The sequence below is a fragment of the Manihot esculenta genome, chromosome 1, assembly GCF_001659605.2.
Source record: "Manihot esculenta cultivar AM560-2 chromosome 1, M.esculenta_v8, whole genome shotgun sequence".
Classification (NCBI taxonomy): domain Eukaryota; kingdom Viridiplantae; phylum Streptophyta; class Magnoliopsida; order Malpighiales; family Euphorbiaceae; genus Manihot; species Manihot esculenta.
Window position 1 is genome coordinate 16,076,941 of NC_035161.2, and position 20,120 is coordinate 16,097,060.

Here is a 20,120-nt window from a genome sequence, read left to right on the forward strand (position 1 = left end):
TAACCCCAGTTTTGCAGGTTCTGAGATAGCTATGGGAAGTCAAAGTCAGCAAGAGTACAGAGGAAAGTTGTGCTTGAATGTATGTTGTAATAGCGTAGTGGACATGATGTAATTAAAAGAGTAGTTGTAATGTAATGTAATGTATAGATATGTACTGTCGTATACTGGATAGACTTGTGCTTTTCCTAGTATCATTGCTATAGTGTGATGTATGATTAATCCCTTGTACATGAATCCTGTTTTACATTTCTTGATGAGAAATGTGTGAGTTAGGCTTAATGTATGGCTTTGATGTGATACCAGTGGATTGTGTTACAGAGTAAAAGGGTTTCAATCCCTTGATCCACAGCAGATAGTAGTCCCTGGTATAGGCCCTGAGGGCCATTTCAGATTGATATATCTGAGTAGCAGTAGTTAAGCCTACAGAGTTTTACAGGATTGTTGAGTATCTTTGTATCATGTATGGGATTTATCAGGTACACAGAGAGTATAGTCGGCTTGCTACGGGTCCCGGCGGCCTTCAGCCGATCTGGATCCTAGTGCCAGTGATGGTTCGGGCCGTTACAGAGGGGTACCGGTTTCCGGGCCGCCGAAAGTGTTCTGTCCAGCTTTTCTTTTGCATGCTTTGCATGGCTAGTTAAGTGAGTTTCAGGGGATTCTTGGGGAGTTTAATAGAAGTATTGATAAGTTAGTTTGGTCCCTCATTTGAGTCCATCTGTATAGGTACAGACCAGAGGAACCAGAGAGAGCAGCAGTGAGTACTGCTCCAGAAATTCAGAACCTGCAGAGTCAGTCAGTCCAGAGCCAGAGGTGAGTGGAACTAAACTTATGACTTTTAATTGAATCACAAACTGCTTTTAGCATATCTCATGCATCATGTTTATGCCATAGGTTGATTGCATTAGTATTCACGAATATGTTGCATTGCATTGTTATTTGATGATGTGAGTAAATGCTGAATGATCCAATAGTCACAGACAGGAAGACCAGGAGCCTTTGACTACGCCCTGGCACGTATAGCAAAGACCAGGAGCCTTTGACTACGCCCTGGCAGGTATATAGCAAAGTCCAGGAGCCTTTGACTACGCCCTGGCAATGGTAAGTTCACAGGTGTTATATACACATATACATATATGACAGGAAGACCAGGTGCTCGCTTCTACGCCCTGGCACAGAGTTACTGGGACTATGTGGTGACAGGTTTACTCTTGATGTGGCTTGTCTGTGATATGATGCATTTCATGAGATCATATTTTACTGGGCTATTTTACTGTTCTACTCACTGGGCTATAGAGCTCATCCCACTCCCTTAACCCCAGTTTTGCAGGTTCAGTGTACAGTGTACAGGGACAGTTCAGCAGAGTACAGGAAGAGTAAAGAGATCTGTAATAGCTTAGAGTGGACATGTAATATGAAAGAAATGTAATAGTGATTGCTTGACCTAGTGATGTATGTGTTGTACATGATCTGTATATGTATATATGTTTTCCTGTATGTGAAAACCAGGCTTAACAGGTATGAGTTACCCATCTAGAGCAAGCTCTAGTCAGGGATACAGAGTACAGAGTACATGAGTACAGAGTACAGAGATAGTGCATGCACAGGTTAAGCCTTGGTTCAGAAAAGAGTTTTATTTTCACTGAAAATGTATGATCATGTATGAGGTTTACAGGTACACAGAGAGTATAGCAGGCTTGCTACGGGTTCTGGCGGCCTTAAGCCGACCTGAATCCTAGCGCCGGTGACGGTCCTTTTTGGGGTCGTTACATGCCCTGTCCAGCCCTTTCTTGCATATTTTTCTATGATTGTTCCATGATGTTTTAGGGGGTTTTTGGGGGATAGTTTAGAGATATGTTCATGTTTGTTTGGTCCCTCATTTGAGTCCACCTGTGTAGGTTCGGACCCGAGGAACCGAGGACCCCAGCAGTGAGTCTGTTGCCCCAGTGTCTGGTCAGAGCTATCCAGAGGTGAGTGGAATAAACCTTTACGTTTAAAGTAAATAAATTTCAAAGTTGAGCATTGTTCATGCATCATGAATGCCATATGATGAATTAGGTTGCTTGCATTAGAATTCACGAATATGTTGCATTGCACATTTTGATGTTGATGTGGATGAATGCTGGATGATCCATAGCCCTCGATCTATGATATGACGATGTGATATGTATGGTACGGAAAGTAAGACCAGTGGGACCCATTCTACGTTCGTTGGCACTATGTAAGGGAAAGACCAGGACCCATTCTACGTTCTGGCACAGTTGGATACTGTTATGTTATGATATGTAAGGGAAAGACCAGGACCCATTCTACGTTCTGGCACAGTTGGACCATGTAGAGGGCTATTGGTGACAGGTTCATCCTTGATGTGATTAGTTGTGATGTGATGCATTCCATGATCCATATGATTTAAATGTTTTTATTATTCTGCTTACTGGGCTCTAGTAGCTCACCCCTCTCCCATTTCCCCGGGTTTGCAGGTACAGGGTAGACCAGGAGGTTTACAAGAGTAATGAAGTCATGTGTATGTAATAGTTAGTGTGGACATGATAAATGTATTAATGATATGTAAAAGTATAGTTTCAGTTATGTATTGATATTGAGGATTAGATATTGTGCTTGACATTATGTTTGAGGTATCCCTTTTATTACATGATCAAAAATGTTTTATAATGTTCATGAAAGCCAACTCATCTCATGTTGTATTGCCCATTGGGGCATTGATGAGATCCCACAGAGGGATCATAATTATGATCATGACTATGTACATGTATGTTCAGGTTGAGTTGGATGTTTGAAGGAAAAGTTTTAAATTTTTATGTATGTTGCTGATAATGTATGGGATTAAACAGGTTTTCAGGATGAATGTTAGGCTTGCTACGGGTCCCGGCGGCCTTAAGCCGACCTGGATCCTAGCGCCGGTAGCGGTCCGATTTTCGGGTCGTTACAGAATGGTATCAGAGCCCTAGGTTCATAGGATCGGACCTAGAGTGTCGGGCTCATAGATGTTCTAGAAGGTCAAGCACAATAGGAAGATCATGTCCACTAGGATAGGATGTGAAGTCCTGTCTTGTATGATGATGTGAAATGCCATGATTATATACATGTGCATTGATGCTATGATATGAATGACGTATATGTGATGAGGGTTCATGTGTGCCCACATGAACCATATGATGCTAATGTTTGTATGATGTGTACTGTTTTTCAGAAAACAGGATGAGAGGAACCCGTCGATCTGCAAGATTGACTGGAGTGCCACCTGAGGATGAGGGCACGAGCGCCCGTCCTCCTACATTGCCTAGGGCAATGTCTTGTAGAGCCAACAGAGAAAGAGTGTCAAGGGACCCTAGAAGGTCTTTTGATGCTAGCAGAAGGGGGACAGATAGAGGAGGAAGTTCTTCAGATGTGAGGGAGGTTACGGAAGAGGATCAGAGGAGGGATGGGAACCTGGATGTGAGCATGGAGGAAGAAGGGACAGGGGAGTCTCAGGGAGGCGTTCAGGCCTCGGGGTATGGTTTTCCACCCTATTATCCACCCTTCCCACAGGGTTCAGGGTATCCGATGGGAAGTACATCGGATTATTCCAGCTTTAACCCCTACCCTACCTACATGCCTTATCCACCTTTCTATCCACCTTACACACAGTACCCAGCTTATCCACCCTCACCCTTCTATCCAAACCCGGCAAACCCCACCTCGGGGAATGCTGCACCCCCACCTCCACCACCTACAGAACCAGCAGCCCCAGTTACTCAACCTCCTAGACCTAGCTCAGCTGATGGGAGCAAGGTAAAGATGACAGATTACCTCAAGCTGGATGCTCCCAAATACAAGTCAGGGGATGACCCCTTTGAGTATCTGAGAGTGGTGAAGACAATAACTGATGAGCTAGGGGCGAATGATAGCAGGGCCATTCAGATGGCAGGGTTCACTTTAAAATGCAAGAAGGCACGGGAATGGTTCAAGTGTTATGTGGACCCGAGACTGGACGGTATGACATGGGAGGAATTTGCGAATGAGTTCGCTGGATGGGCTTTTCCAGACAGTTCCAGAGAACTGAAGATGATTGAGTTTGAGCAACTGAGGCAGTCAGAGCACATGGGTGTAGAGGAGTTCACGGATAAATTCTTGGAGCTATTGCCTTTTTCAGGGCAAGCTCTAGATACAGATACGAAGAAAGCCAAGAGATATGTTATGAAGCTGCATTCTAGGTACTCCTCGTTGATTCAGTCAGCTGAGAGAGAAAGTTTCCACACTGTGGTGGATATGGCTCGAAGGATGGAGGCAAGTGCTATAGTTGAGGGGTCAGTGAAGCAGTCAGTGACCCAGTCTTCAGAGGTTAAGACCCCAGGCAAAAGAGGGCCAGGTCTCTCTTCTCAGAGCTCAAGTAAGAAGAGGTGGGATAACACCACCAAGAAGCCGAAGAAGAATAAGTTTTGGAATAAGCTGAAATCCGGTCTGGGATTTGGCGGTGGCTCGAGCTCAGGCTCAGATGGTACAGAATGCCAGAGATGTGGAAGGCCGCACAGGGGAGTGTGTCGAGCTGGGACTAATACATGTTTCAGATGTGGACAGGAGGGACACATAGCTCGGGAGTGTCCTAGAGCGCCTTTTATGGGCCAGCCCCAGCAGACAGCTTCTGGTAGTGTGGCACAGCCAGTAGCTCCAGCCACAACTCAGGGCAGTGGCAGAGGTAGAGGGAGAAGGGCAGCCTCTTCTTCTGGTTCCCGAGGTGAAGGTCCATCAGCTCCAGCCAGGATCTTCACCATGACTCAGCAGGAGGCTAACACATCCAACACCGTGGTGTCAGGTAATCTCGTCATTGGGTGTTCTGATGTGTATGCTTTAATGGACCCGGGTGCATCTCATTCATTTATTGCTCCGAGAGCCGTTGAGAGGTTGGGTCTGATAGTCTCTGGGTTAGAGTGTCCCCTATGGGTCAGTGGACCCAAGTGTGACCCGTCAGTGGCAGTGTCAGTCTGCCAGTACAGTCCAGTTTTTGTTGAGGGAAGATGCCTCTCCGCCGACCTTGTGGTTCTAGATTTGACAGACTTTGACGTCATTCTAGGGATGGATTGGCTATCTACCCATGGTGCTACCTTGGACTGCAGGGACAAGGTAGTCAAGTTCAGAGATCAGGACGGGTCAGAGGTCGTCTTCAGAGGAGACAAGAGGGGCACACCTAGAGGTCTGATATCAGCTCTTCAGGCTCGTAGGTTGCTTAGGAAGGGATGTCAGGGGTACTTAGCTCATGTGAGAGGACTAGTCAGTCAGGTCAGGGAGCCAGCCTCAGTGCCAGTTGTCAGAGAGTTTCAGGATGTCTTTCCTGATGAGCTTCCAGGTTTACCACCTGCTAGGGAGATAGAGTTCGAGATAGAGTTGGTGCCTGGAACTAGACCGATCTCTATCCCTCCCTACAGGATGGCCCCAGCCGAGTTGAAGGAGTTGAAAGAACAGTTGCAAGAGCTGGTAGAGAAGGGCTTCATCCGACAGAGTACCTCACCTTGGGGTGCTCCGGTCTTGTTTGTGAGGAAGAAGGATGGATCCCTTAGACTTTGTATCGACTACAGGCAGTTGAACAAAGTCACTACCAAAAATAGGTACCCTCTGCCAAGGATCGATGATCTATTCGACCAGCTAGCAGGAGCGGGTTGTTTCTCCAAAATAGATCTAAGATCGGGGTACCATCAGCTAAGGATAAGGGATGAAGATGTGCCGAAGACAGCTTTCAGGACCAGATATGGGCATTTTGAGTTCCTTGTAATGCCGTTCGGGTTAACCAACGCCCCTGCAGCATTCATGGATCTCATGAACAGAGTATTTAGCCAATACCTGGATCACTTTGTTATTGTCTTCATAGATGATATCTTAGTGTATTCCAGGAACGCAGAGGAGCATGCCCATCATCTGAGGTTGGTTCTGCAGACTTTGAGGGAGCATGGCTTGTATGCCAAGTTCTCTAAGTGTGAGTTCTGGCTGTGGAGCATTTCATTCTTGGGGCATGTAGTATCAGAAAATGGTATAGAAGTAGACCCCAAGAAGACAGAAACTGTGGCTAACTGGCCTAGACCCACTTCAGTGACAGAGATTAGAAGTTTCTTGGGTTTGGCAGGTTACTACAGGAGGTTCGTTCAGGACTTCTCAAAGATAGCAGCTCCTCTAACCAGACTAACCAGGAAGAATCAGAAGTTTCTGTGGACCGACCAGTGCGAAGAGAGTTTTGAAGAGCTTAAGAAGAGGTTGACTTCAGCACCAGTTTTAGCTCTGCCATCTAGTGATGAGGACTTTACAGTCTTTTGTGATGCGTCCCGTGTGGGACTGGGTTGTGTACTAATGCAGAATGAGAGGGTGATCGCTTATGCTTCTAGGCAGCTAAAGAAGCATGAGTTGAATTACCCCACACATGACCTGGAGATGGCAGCTGTAATCTTTGCACTCAAGATGTGGAGGCACTACCTCTATGGGGTTAAATGTGAGATCTTTACAGATCATAAAAGCCTGCAGTACATCCTGAGTCAAAGAGATTTGAATTTGAGACAGAGGAGATGGGTGGAGCTGCTGAGTGACTATGATTGCAAGATTCAGTACCATCCGGGTAAGGCGAACGTTGTGGCAGACGCCTTAAGCCGGAAATCACTCGGTAGCTTATCCCACATATCGGCAGAGAGGAGGCCAGTGGTGAAGGAGCTCTACAAGCTCATTGAGGAAGGTCTACAAATGGAGTTATCTGGTACAGGTGCCTTGGTGGCCCAGATGAGAGTGGCACCCGTGTTTCTGGAGCAGGTGGCTCAGAAACAGCATAAGGACCCGGAGTTAGTAAAGATTGCCAGGACTGTTCAGTCAGGCAATGATAGTGAGTTCAGATTCGACAGCAAGGGGATCCTCCGCTATGGGAGCAGACTATGTGTACCAGATGACATAGGGCTAAAAGGAGACATTATGAGGGAGGCTCATAATGCAAGATACAGCATTCACCCCGGAGCCACCAAGATGTATCAAGATCTAAGGAAGGTTTATTGGTGGCCAGCTATGAAGAAAGAAGTGGCACAGTTTGTGTCAGCCTGCGAAGTGTGTCAGAGGGTGAAGCTGGAACATCAGAAGCTGGCTGGAATGCTTAACCCGCTACCTATTCCAGAATGGAAATGGGAAAATACAGCTATGGACTTCGTAGTGGGGTTACCGGCGACGTCCAACAGATTGGACTCCATATGGGTGATTGTGGACAGACTCACCAAATCTGCTCACTTCATTCCTGTCAGGAGTGGCTATTCTGTGGACAAGTTGGCGCAGGTGTATGTGGACGAGATCGTCAGGCTGCATGGGGTTCCTGTTTTGATAGTGTCAGATAGAGGGCCCCAGTTCACCTCCAGATTTTGGCGGAGTCTGCAGAACACCATGGGTACCAGGTTAGATTTCAGTACTGCCTTCCACCCCCAGACGGACGGATAATCAGAAAGGACCATCCAGACCATAGAGGATATGCTCAGAATGTGTGTGCTGGACTTTGGCAGTTTTTGGAGGCAACATCTACCTTTGGTGGAGTTTGCCTACAATAACAGCCATTATGCTAGCATCGGGATGGCTCCATATGAAGCTTTATATGGGAGGAAGTGCAGGTCACCTGTTTGCTGGGAAGAAGTTGGAGAAAAGGCCTTGGCAGGGCCTGAGCTTGTTGAGATCACCAGCAGGGTAGTACCCATAATCAGAGAAAGGATCAAGACTGCTGCAAGCAGATAGAAGAGTTATGCAGACATCCGCAGACGGCAGTTAGAGTTTCAGGAGGGGGATCTGGTATTGCTCAAGGTGTCTCCTATGAAAGGAGTGGTTCGCTTCGGGAAGAAAGGTAAACTAGCCCCACGATACATCGGACCCTTTGAAATCTTGCAAAAGATTGGGAATGTGTCGTACAAGCTGGATTTACCTGCTTCAATGGAAAGAATCCATCCGGTTTTCCATGTTTCAATGTTGAGGAAGTTTGTGTCAGATCCGAGCAAGGTTCTTAGTGAGCCTGATGTGGAGGTCCAAGAGGATCTCACCTATGTTGAACAGCCAGTACGGATCATAGACACCCAGATCAGAAAGTTAAGGAACAAGGAAATCCCGATGGTGAAAGTCCTGTGGAACCACCACAATTTGGAGGAATGCACTTGGGAGACACAAGAGTCTATGCTCCAGCAGTACCCTCATCTCTTTTAAGGTTAGATCTCTATGTGTTTATGTGTATGTATGTATGTTATGTTTTATGCCATGCTAAGTGCTAGTTGAGGAACATTCGGGGACGAATGTTCTTAAGGGGGGGAGAATGTAATACCCGGCTAGACTCCGGTATCGGAATTCCTACCGTCCGGTAAAATTTCGGATGTCGGAAGCCTCTAGTAGGGTAGAATCATGTTTTCATAAAATGTTTTAAGGTATTTCATGGTTTTAAGTAAAATGGAAATGAGTTTTTGCACAAAAAACAACCTTGGAGGAAAACTCAGGTTCGGCCGCCGAACCTCAAGTTCGGCCGCCGAACATGCATGCCTTCGGGAGCGCCTTTAGGCCCCCGAAAGCATAAGTGAGGAAAGTCCAGGTTCGGCCACCGAACCTCATGTTCGGCCGCCGAACATGGCATGCATGCGGAGGCACATTCGGCCCCCGAACGTGGCCTGGCCAGCCGCTATAAAAGGGTCCCTTAGCCGAAAACGGGCGAGTTTTTCCCCATTTTCGGCCAAGGTGAGCTTTCCGCCGCCCCTCACCGATCTTGAGTCTTTTCCTTCAGATCTTTCAAGTTTTTCACTAGTTTTCATCTTGTTTTGAAGATTTCCAAGTTTTGAGCAAGTTTTGGAGCTTTGAGGTTCAAGAACTCGAATCTCTTCCAACTCCAAGTTTGGTCGCCTCTACTCTCGATCTTCAAGAGGTAAGAGTCGATCTCTAGCTTATGTTATGTTTTAAGTAAGTTTTATGAAGTTCATGGGGGTAGAATGCATTTTTAGGTCATAGTTATGTTTATGGGTTTTATTTGTGTTTTTGAGCAATGTGAGTTGCTTGTGTGTTGTAGTTGGGGTTTTTGATGGTTTGATGCCCCTAGGAACTTGTATGTTTGCTTGTGTATGTTTGGGAATGTTGTAGAATAGGTTTATGCATGTTTGGATGAGATTGGAGGCATAAATGCATAGGGGAGCTGAGTTTCTACCATTCTGGGCGAAACCAGGTTCGGCAGCCGAAGGAACTTTCGGCCGCCGAACATGCTTGTGGAGGCAGCCTTCGGCTGCCGAAGCTTGCCCTCGAAAGGAGACTTTCGTCTCTGTCTGGGACTTTCGGCCGCCGAAGGTGCCGCCGAACATGCATGAGTTTCGCCTCTGTCTGGGAGTTTCGGCCGCCGAAGGTGCCGCCGAACCTGCCTGACTTTCGGCTCTGGAGGGACTTTCGGCCGCCGAACCTGCCGCCGAAAGTGCCCTATCCAGCCCTTTCTTGCATGTTTTTCTATGATTGTTCCATGATGTTTTTGGGGGTTTTTGGGGGATAGTTTAGAATTATGTTCATGTTTGTTTGGTCCCTCATTTGAGTCCACCTGTGTAGGTTCGGACCCGAGGAACCGAGGACCCCAGCAGTGAGTCTGTTGCCCCAGTGTCTGGTCAGAGCTATCCAGAGGTGAGTGGAATAAACCTTTACGTTTAAAGTAAATAAATTTCAAAGTTGAGCATTGTTCATGCATCATGAATGCCATATGATGAATTAGGTTACTTGCATTAGAATTCATGAATATGTTGCATTGCACATTTTGATGTTGATGTGGATGAATGCTGGATGATCCATAGCCCTCGATCTATGATATGACGATGTGATATGTATGATACGGAAAGTAAGACCAGTGGGACCCATTCTACGTTCGCTGGCACTATGTAAGGGAAAGACCAGGACCCATTCTACGTTCTGGCACAGTTGGACACTGTTATGTTATGATATGTAAGGGAAAGACCAGGACCCATTCTACGTTCTGGCACAGTTGGACCATGTAGAGGGCTATTGGTGACAGGTTCATCCTTGATGTGATTAGCTGTGATGTGATGCATTCCATGATCCTTATGATTTAAATGTTTTTATTATTCTGCTCACTGGGCTCTAGTAGCTCACCCCTCTCCCATTTCCCCAGGTTTGTAGGTACAGGGTAGACCAGGAGGTTTACAAGAGTAATGAAGTCATGTGTATGTAATAGTTAGTGTGGACATGATAAATATATTAATGATATGTAAAAGTATAGTTTCAGTTATGTATTGATATTGAGGATTAGATATTGTGCTTGACATTATGTTTGAGGTATCCCTTTTATTACATGATAAAAAATGTTTTATAATGTTCATGAAAGCCAACTCATCTCATGTTGTATTGCCCATTGGGGCATTGATGAGATCCCACAGAGGGATCATAATTATGATCATGACTATGTACATGTATGTTCAGGTTGAGTTGGATGTTTGAAGGAAAAGTTTTAAATTTTTATGTATGTTGCTGATCATGTATGGGATTAAACAGGTTTTCAGGATGAATGTTAGGCTTGCTACGGGTCCCGGCGGCCTTAAGCCGACCTGGATCCTAGCGCCGGTAGCGGTCCGATTTTCGGGTCGTTACATGGCTCAGCTAGCAGCTCCAGCCGTGACTCAGGCTAGTGGCAGAGGCCGAGGGAGAGGGGCAGCCTCTTCTTCAGTGGGTTTCAGGGGTGAGGGTCTGTTAGCTCCAGCACGGATCTTCACCATGACTCAGCAGGGGGCAAACACATCCAACACCGTGGTGTCAGGTAATCTCATCATTGGTTGTTCTGATGTGTATGCATTAATGGACCCTGGTGCATCTCATTCTTTCATTGCTCCGAGGGCCGTCGAGAGGTTGGGATGGATGGTCTCTGGGATAGAGTGTCCCCTATGGGTCAGTGGACCCAAGTGTGACCCGTCAGTGGCAGAGTCAGTCTGCCAGTGTAGTCCAGTTTTTCTGGAGGGAAGATGCTTGTCCGCCGACCTTGTGGTTCTAGATTTGACAGATTTTGACGTCATTCTAGGGATAGATTGGTTATCTACCCATGGTGCTACCTTGGATTGCAGAGACAAAGTAGTCAGGTTCAGATGTCAGGATGGGTCAGAGGTTGTCTTCAGGGGAGATAGGGGGAGTACACCTAGAGGTTTGATTTCAGCCCTACAGGCTCGTAGGCTACTCAGGAGGGGTTGTCAGGGTTTTCTAGCTCATGTGAGAGAGCTGGATAGTCATGTCAGAGAGCCCGCCTCAGTGCCCGTGGTCAGTGAGTTTTTAGATGTGTTCCCAGACGAGCTGCCAGGTTTACCACCTGCTAGGGAGATAGAGTTTGAAATTGATATGATGCCTGAAACCAGACCGATCTCTATCCCTCCCTACAGGATGGCACCAGCAGAATTGAAGGAGCTTAAGGAGCAGTTGCAGTAGTTGGTAGATAGAGGATTCATCCGACCGAGTACCTCACCTTGGGGTGCTCCAGTGCTATTTGTGAAAAAGAAGGATGGATCTCTCAGACTTTGTATCGACTACAGGCAGTTGAACAAGGTCACTACCAAGAATAAGTACCCGTTGCCAAGGATCGACGATCTATTTGACCAGCTAGCCGGAGTAGGTTGTTTCTCCAAAATAGATCTGAGATCGGGGTACCATCAGCTAAGGATAAGAGAAGAGGATGTGCCGAAGACAGCATTCAGGACCAGATATGGGCATTATGAGTTCCTTGTGATGCCGTTCGGGTTAACCAATGCCCCTGTAGCATTCATGGATCTCATGAACAGAGTATTTAGCCAATACCTGGATCACTTTGTTATTGTCTTCATAGATGATATCTTAGTGTATTCCAGGAATGCAGAGGAGCATGCCCATCATCTGAGGTTAGTTCTGCAGACCTTGAGGGAACATGGCTTGTATGCCAAGTTCTCCAAGTGTGAGTTCTGGCTGAGGAGCATCTCCTTCTTGGGGCATGTGGTGTCAGAAAATGGAATCGAGGTAGACCCCAAGAAAGTGGAAGCTGTAGCTAACTGGCCTAGACCCACTTTGGTGACCGAGATCAAGAGTTTCTTGGGTTTGGCAGGATACTACAGGAGGTTTGTTCAGGACTTCTCTAAGATTGCAGCTCCTATGACCAGACTGACTAAGAAGAACCAGAGGTTTGTGTGGACCGACCAGTGTGAGGAGAGCTTTGAGGAGCTAAAGAAGAGGTTGACTTCAGCACCAGTGTTAGCTCTGCCATCTAGTAATGAGGACTTCACAGTCTTTTGCGATGCATCCCGTGTGGGACTGGGTTGTGTGCTAATGCAGAATGAAAGGGTGATTGCTTATGCTTCTAGGCAGCTGAAGAAGCACGAGTTGAATTACCCTACACATGACCTTGAAATGGCAACAGTAATCTTTGCACTCAAGATGTGGAGGCATTACCTTTATGGGGTAAAATGTGAGATCTTCACAGATCATAAAAGCCTGCAGTACATCCTGAGTCAGAGAGATTTGAATTTGAGACAGAGAAGATGGGTAGAACTGGTCAGTGATTATGATTGCAAGATCCAGTACCATCCGGGTAAGGCGAATGTTGTGGCAGTCGCCTTAAGCCGGAAATCACTTGGCAGTTTGTCCCATATTTCAGCAGAGAGGAGGCCAGTGGTGAGGCAATTTTTCGAGCTCATGAATGAAAGTCTACAGTTGGAGTTGTCTGGTACAGGTGCTTTAGTTGCCCAAATGAGAGTGGCACCCGTGTTTCTGGAGCAGGTGGCTCAGAAACAGCATGAGGACCCAGAGTTAGTGAAGATTGCCAGGACTGTTCAGTCGGGCAAGGATAGTGAGTTCAGATTTGACAGTAAGTGGATCCTCCGCTATGGAAGCAGATTGTGTGTACCAGATGACGTAGGGCTGAAGGGAGACATTATGAGAGAGGCTCATAATGCCAAATATAGCGTTCACCCAGGAGCCACCAAGATGTATCAAGATCTGAAGAAAGTGTATTGGTGGCCAGCTATGAAAAGAGAAGTGGCACAGTTTGTGTCAGCCTGCGAAGTATGTTAGAGGGTGAAGCTAGAACATCAGAAGCCGGCTAGAATGCTTAACCCACTACCTATTCCAGGGTGGAAATGGGAGAATATAGCTATGGACTTCGTGGTGGGGCTACCGGCAGCGTCCAACAGATTGGACTCCATATGGGTGATTGTGGACAGACTGACCAAATCTGCTCACTTCATCCCTGTCAGGAGTGGCTATTCTGTGGACAAGTTGGCGCAGGTGTATGTTGATGATATCGTCAGGCTGCATGGGGTTCCTGTTTCAATAGTGTCTGATAGAGGGCCCCAGTTCACCTCCAGGTTTTGGCAGAGTCTGCAGAACGCTATGAGTACCAGGTTGGATTTTAGCACTGCTTTCCATCCTCAGACGGACGGACAATCAGAGAGGACCATCCAGACAATAGAAGATATGCTCAGAATGTGTGTGCTGGATTTTGGCGGTTCTTGGAGGCAGCATCTACCTTTAGTGGAGTTTGCCTACAATAACAGCCATCATGCCAGCATAGGGATGGCCCCATATGAAGCTTTGTATGGAAGGAAGTGCAGGTCGCCTGTCTGTTGGGAGGAAGTTGGAGAAAAGGCCTTGGCAGGGCCTGAACTTGTAGAGATCACCAGTAGAGTGGTGCCCATAATTAGGGAAAGGATCAAGACTGCTGCAAGCAGGCAAAAGAGTTATGCAGATGTCCGCAGAAGACAAATAGAGTTTCAGGAGGGGGATTTGGTATTGCTCAAGGTGTCTCCATTGAAAGGGGTGATTCGGTTCGGGAAGAAAGGTAAGCTAGCTCCACGGTACATCGGACCCTTTGAGATCTTGTAGAAGATTGGGAATGTATCGTACAAGCTGGATTTACCTACTTCAATGGAAAGAATCCATCTGGTTTTCCATGTTTCTATGTTGAGGAAATTCGTGTCAAATCCAGGCAAGGTTCTTAGTGAGCATGATGTGGAGATCCAAGAGGATCTCACTTATGTTGAGCAGCCAGTACAGATCCTAGACACCCAGATCAGAAAGCTAAGGAACAAGGAAATCCCGATGGTGAAAGTCCATTGGAATCCCACAACATCGAAGAGTGTACCTGGGAGGTACGGGAGTCTATGCTCCGACAATATTCTCATCTCTTCTAAGGTGAGTTTTTATGTGCTTTGTATGAATGTTATGTTTTATGCCATGCTATGTTTGTTTGGTGAACATTCGGGGACGAATGTTCTTAAGGGGGGAAGAATGTAATACCCGGCTAGACTCCGGCATCGGAATTCCTACCGTCCGGTGGAATCTCGAATGTCGAAAACCTCTAGAAGGGTAAAATCATATTTTTATAAAATGTTTTAATGTATTTCATGGGTTTAAACAAGAAAGAAATTAAGTTTTGAATGAAAATAGTCTTGAGAGGAAGACTCAGGTTCGGCCGCCGAACCTCAAGTTCGGCCGCCGAACATGCATGCACTTCGGGAATGCTTTAGGCCCCCGAAGGCATAAGTGAGGGAAGTCCAGGTTCGGCCGCCGAACCTTATGTTCGGCCGCCGAACATGGCATGCATGCGGAGGCACGTTAGGCCCCCGAAAGTGGCCTGGCCAGCCACCTATAAAAGGGTCTCCTTGTCCGAATGGGCGAGCTTTTCTCCCCATTTTCAGCCAAGGTGAGTTCTCCGCCGTCCCTCGCCGATTTTGAGTCCTTTTCTTCAAATCTTTCATGATTTTCATGAGTTTTCACTTTGTTTTGAAGATTTTTGAGCATTAAAGCAAGTTTTGAGGCTTGGAAGACTCAGGAGCTCTTTTCCTTGGTTCTCCAAGTTTAGGTCGTCTCTCTCTCGATTTTCAAGAGGTAAGAGCCGATCTTGAGCTCATTGTATGTTTTAAACAAGTTTTAAGTTGATTCATGGGGTAGAAATGCATGTTTAGGTTGGTTGAGCTTTGTTAGGTTTTATGTGATTATATGGACAATGTGTTTTGGGTATGCATGTTTGATGTGTTGTAGTTGGGGTTTAGGATAGTTTGAGACCCCTAGGTGTTGATGTATGTGTGTATGCCTGTTTTGGTTGAGTTGGATGCATAATTGGAAGTTTGGGAGGCTTTGGGAGTTTGTTGAGCCTAGTTTCTGCCCTTTGGGAGAAATCAGGTTCGACAGCCGAAGGGACTTTCGACCGCCGAACTTGTCCGTGAGGCAAGCCTTTCGGCTGCCGAAGCCTGCCCCCGAAAATGGACTTTCGTCTCTGGAGGGCACTTTCGGCCGCCGAAGATGCCGCCGAACCTGCATGACTTTCGGCTCTGGAGGGACTTTCGGCCGCCGAACCTGCCGCCGAAAGTGCCCTGTTCAGCCTTCCCTTGCATGTTTTCTATGGATGTTTTGAGGTGTTTTAAGGGGTTTTTGGGGAGTATTTTAGAGTCTTGATCATAGATGTTTGGTCCCTCATTTGAGTCCACCCGTGTAGGTTCGAACCCGAGGAACCGAGGACCCCAGCAGTGAGTCAGCTGCTTTAGAGTCTTATCAGAGCTAGCCAGAGGTGAGTGGAATAACTCTCTTTACTTTTTAAAGTAAATAAATGAAAGTTTTAGCATGATTCACGCATCATGAATGCCATGAGATATACTAGGGTGCTTGCATTAGAATCCACGACTATGTTGCATTGCATATTATGTTGTTAATGTGGATGGATGTTGGATGACCCATTGGTCCTCAATATGATGAGATGTGATATGATATGGAAGTCCAGGTGTGGCCTGCACTACGCCCCTGGCACTATGTAAGGGAAAGTCCGGGTGTGGCCTGCACTACGCCCCCGGCATTATTGGATATGTATGACGTGTTATGTTTAAGGGAAAGACCAGGTGTGGCCTGCACTACGCCCCTGTCATGATTGGATTATGATGAGGGCCATTGGTGACAAGTCCATCCTTGATGTGATTTGTTTGTGCTGTGATGCATTCCATGTTATCATATGTTTTAAATACTATATTTTATTATTCTGCTCACTGGGCTCTAGTAGCTCACCCCACTCCCTTAACCCCAGGTTTGCAGGTACAGGGTAGATCAAAAGGTCAGCAAGAGTAATGAAGTTATGGTCATGTAATAGCTAGTGTGGACATGATAAATGTTGATATGTTATGTATAGTACAGTCATGTAAAAGTATGGTATAGAAATGCAATGTAATGATGCTTATGGAAGTTTAGAGTTGTGCTTGACCATAGTGTGATGTTAATCCCTTCTAGTACATGATCATAAATGTTTAATGATGTTTATGTTTAACCAAGTTTAATATATGATGTGATACCCCATTGGAGTATTTGTTGAGGGCTCCAGTGAGTGGTTTATGTTTATGGTTATGTGCATGCACAGGGTAAGCTTGGTAAGGGAAAAGAAAAATGTTTACAGTTTATGAATATGAATGAATGTTGAGAAAGTTTTAATTTTTATGTATGTGTTGATCATGTATGGGATTAAACAGGTTTACAGGATGAATGTTAGGTTTGCTATGGGTCCCGGCGGCCTTATGCCGACCTGGATCCTAGCGCCGGTAGCGGTCCGATTTCCGGGTCGTTACATCTTCCGTTTTAGATTTTATTTCTGAATTTATTTCCATTGTCCTAATGGAGTGTGCTTTTATTAAATTTAAGTTTTTTCTTTTAGACTTCTTTGTAAATGCTATTTTAATTGTTTTATTTTTTATTTTGAATTTTGTACAATTATTTTTTACTGAATAGGGTGTTATAAGATTTATAAACGGTGTTCTTAATATTACCATGTGATTTATTTGTTGAGATAATAAGAATACAGTTTTTATTTCTAGATCCTGATTTACTATTATTGCTTCTATCTTTCCTAAAATATTTAAATTAGTTTTATTTGCTGTTGTTAATTTTTCTTTAGTTTCTCTCCAAAATCTTTTAGGTATCGAGTTTGATTTTATACAATTTAAATCTGATCCTGTATCAAATAGTGCTATAGTATCTATTATAAATTCTTTTGATAATTTAATTGTTAGTCTTATTAAATATTTGCGGGAAGTTATTTCTTGTAGTATTAATATAAAATTATCATCCACTTCTTCATTATTTAATTGACTTATTTCATTTTACTCATCCTCATCTTCACTTTCAGATGAAGAAAATGATTCAGAAATTAATTGTTCTTCTAATAATTTTATTATTTTTGCATCCTTTTGAAGTTGATGTTTTAATTCTTTTACTTCATTTTTTATTATTCTGATTTCTCTTTGCAAATCTTTGATAGTTGTTTTTTCTCTTAATTGTTTATTTTTATTCAATATCTTAGTTAGATCATAAGTTTGTTTATTTATTCTAGGAATATTATCTTTTATTTCTTCTGTCTCATCAAAGCTTTTAATTAATCTTTTAAGGAATTTTTCTTTAGTATTATTATTCTCGATATTATTTATTACTTCTAATAATGAACTTTGTTCTTTAGTTAGAACACTTATTGATTTTTATGAGGAACTAGTTTATAATTCATCTATTTGATTCTCACTTTCTGTTATGTGACTCTGATATTTCTGAATCTATGTATAATTCTTGAATTTTATTTACTACTTCTTGCTCTAAATTTAATTCATTTAACTTTTTATTAAATCTACAAAATTTAGATGTATGTCCTTTCTTTCCACAATTATAACATGTTAAATCCTTAAATAATTTCTTATTTTGGGGTTTACTTGTCTGTGTATTTTTTTTATATTTTTTAGGAAAAATTACTTTTTAGTCCCTGAGGTTTAGCATAATTAACACTTTTGTCCCTCTATTTTGGTGATCCAACACTTAAGTCCTTCACTTTCTCTTCCGTCCAAATTCGTAGTCCTTCTGTCTAAAATAACCGTTTGGAACACCTGAATTAACAAAATTGACCCTCAGTGAAAGTCCCATTATTTTAAAATCATGAAACCCAAACCCAATGCCTCTTCACTGTAGATTCTTCTTCTTCTTCCTCATACTATTTCTCTAACTCTCCATCTCCAAATCACTAATCCCTCAGTTCCCATGTCACTATCCTCACCATAACTCCTACCTCTTCTACAATAAATCTCTCTCTATTTTTGCAAGAAATCACTCTTTCATCTCTCTATTGACCCTCCAAGAAAAGAATTTACAACTCTCAAATAATGATTTAGGGATCCCAAGACTTAGAATCCCACCTTATGAATGATGGTGGAGGTGTTGATCGGGGAAGTGGTGGTCGATTTGGAGAGAGAAGGGTGTTGAGAGAAGTTGACAATGGACTTCTGCTGTCTACTTGTTGCAAATATTGTAGAGGAAAAAAAGAGAAAGATATGAGAGAGAAGAAAGATGGAAAAGAGATAAAAAAAAAAAGAAAAAGGAAAATCAACAATGCCAAAAGAAAATAGAGAATATATGAGGGAGAAGAAAGAGGGAAAAGAGAGAGAAAAAAAAAGAGATAGAGAAGCTACGAAAGAGGAGAAAGATGGAGGGTTTCACATCGAGGGGTTTAACAAGTTCATTAAGGGCATTTTTGGAAAAAAAATTATTATTTCTCACCTTTGACTCTCTGACCAAATAGCTATTTTAGACAGAAGGACTACGAATTTGGACGGAAGAGAAAGTGAGTGATAAGTGTTGGGTCGCTAAAATAGAGAGACAGAAGTGTTAATTATGCTAAACCTCAAGGACTAAAAAGTAATTTTTCCTATTTTTTATAAGGTTTATAATTTTTCTTTTTGTAATATTCGTCTTTACTAGGTTTTGCCATATATCCTTTTTTGTAATACTGGCTTTTCTTATAATGTTTTCTTGTTTGTGATTTTGAACATTGGCTTTTCTTATAATGTTTTCTTGTTTGTGATTTTGAACATTGACCATTACAACTCTTATTCTGACATGTTACATAATCAAATTGTTTACAAAAAGATCCTAACTCTTGTTTGGCTTTATGCATTTCATATTTTAAAAGTTCTTTGTAATTTTAAATCATGACAAATTTGCAAACCTTCGTTTTGAATTATACTTATCAGTTGTCCATATGTTAATTTATTATAAGGTATTGGGTTCCCAAATTGTTGTTTTATATTATTTCTTACTTTCTCTCCAAGGAAATAAGGAAGTCCTGCTAAAAATTTCTCTTTTCAAAAATCTTGATTTGAATATTCTCTTAACATTAATATAGTTAAAAATGTAGTTTTATAATACCGAAAATCACTTAATTTTTTACACTTTAAATTACTTAATAACTCAGCATTTTTATCTTTTAAATGTGATGGATCTCCTATAAAATGCAAGGAAATTGTTAATATTAAAGTCGATACTGCATCTTGAATAGTTTCTCCAACCTCATTATATATCAGTTCTCCTTCACTATTTATTTGGATTGAATTTAGTATTTCCAATTGTTCTTGATCAATTAAATGATAATCCCACCATCCTTTTAATTGACCCGTAAAACCTGCTATAATTATTTCAGCAATTGCTCTGTCAAAAGCAAATGACTGAGTTTTATATGCATTAGCTGCCATTGTCATCTGTTGTAATAAACTTAATATATTATATTTAGATAATCTATCTATATTTCATTCATATACTGTCGAAGCATTATATTTAAACTAATAAGTAATGTTTGGTTTATCTAAAATTCCTAAATTGGGTGCTTTACTGACTATTTCTTTATGTAATATAGATTTACTCTAAATTATTTTATGTCTTCTGATTCTAGTTGACTCTATTCAATTTCAGTTTCTGAGTCTTCCTCTATTACATTTATATTTCTTAATTGAGGTGTTTCTGGTGCTATATTTTTTGTGGATTCTAAAGACTCTATTTTGTGGATTCTAAAGACTCTATTTTGCTTAGCTGGTCTTTTAGATTTTGTAGGAACTCATTTTTATTTTTTAGTTCTTTTTCACTTGAGCTGGAAACTTGATATGGTTTAAAAAATATGTGATTTGATCTTTTCTTTTCCATCTGTTTTTATTTTTTCATCTTTTAAAAGGTTTTCTATCTTTTTTAATTGAGTACCTATGCATATTAAACTTGCATTACTAAAATTATTTTGTTTTATAATTTTTTTATCTGTATCATTTTCTTTAGCTATTTTGTGAGGTGCACATATTATTTCTTTATCT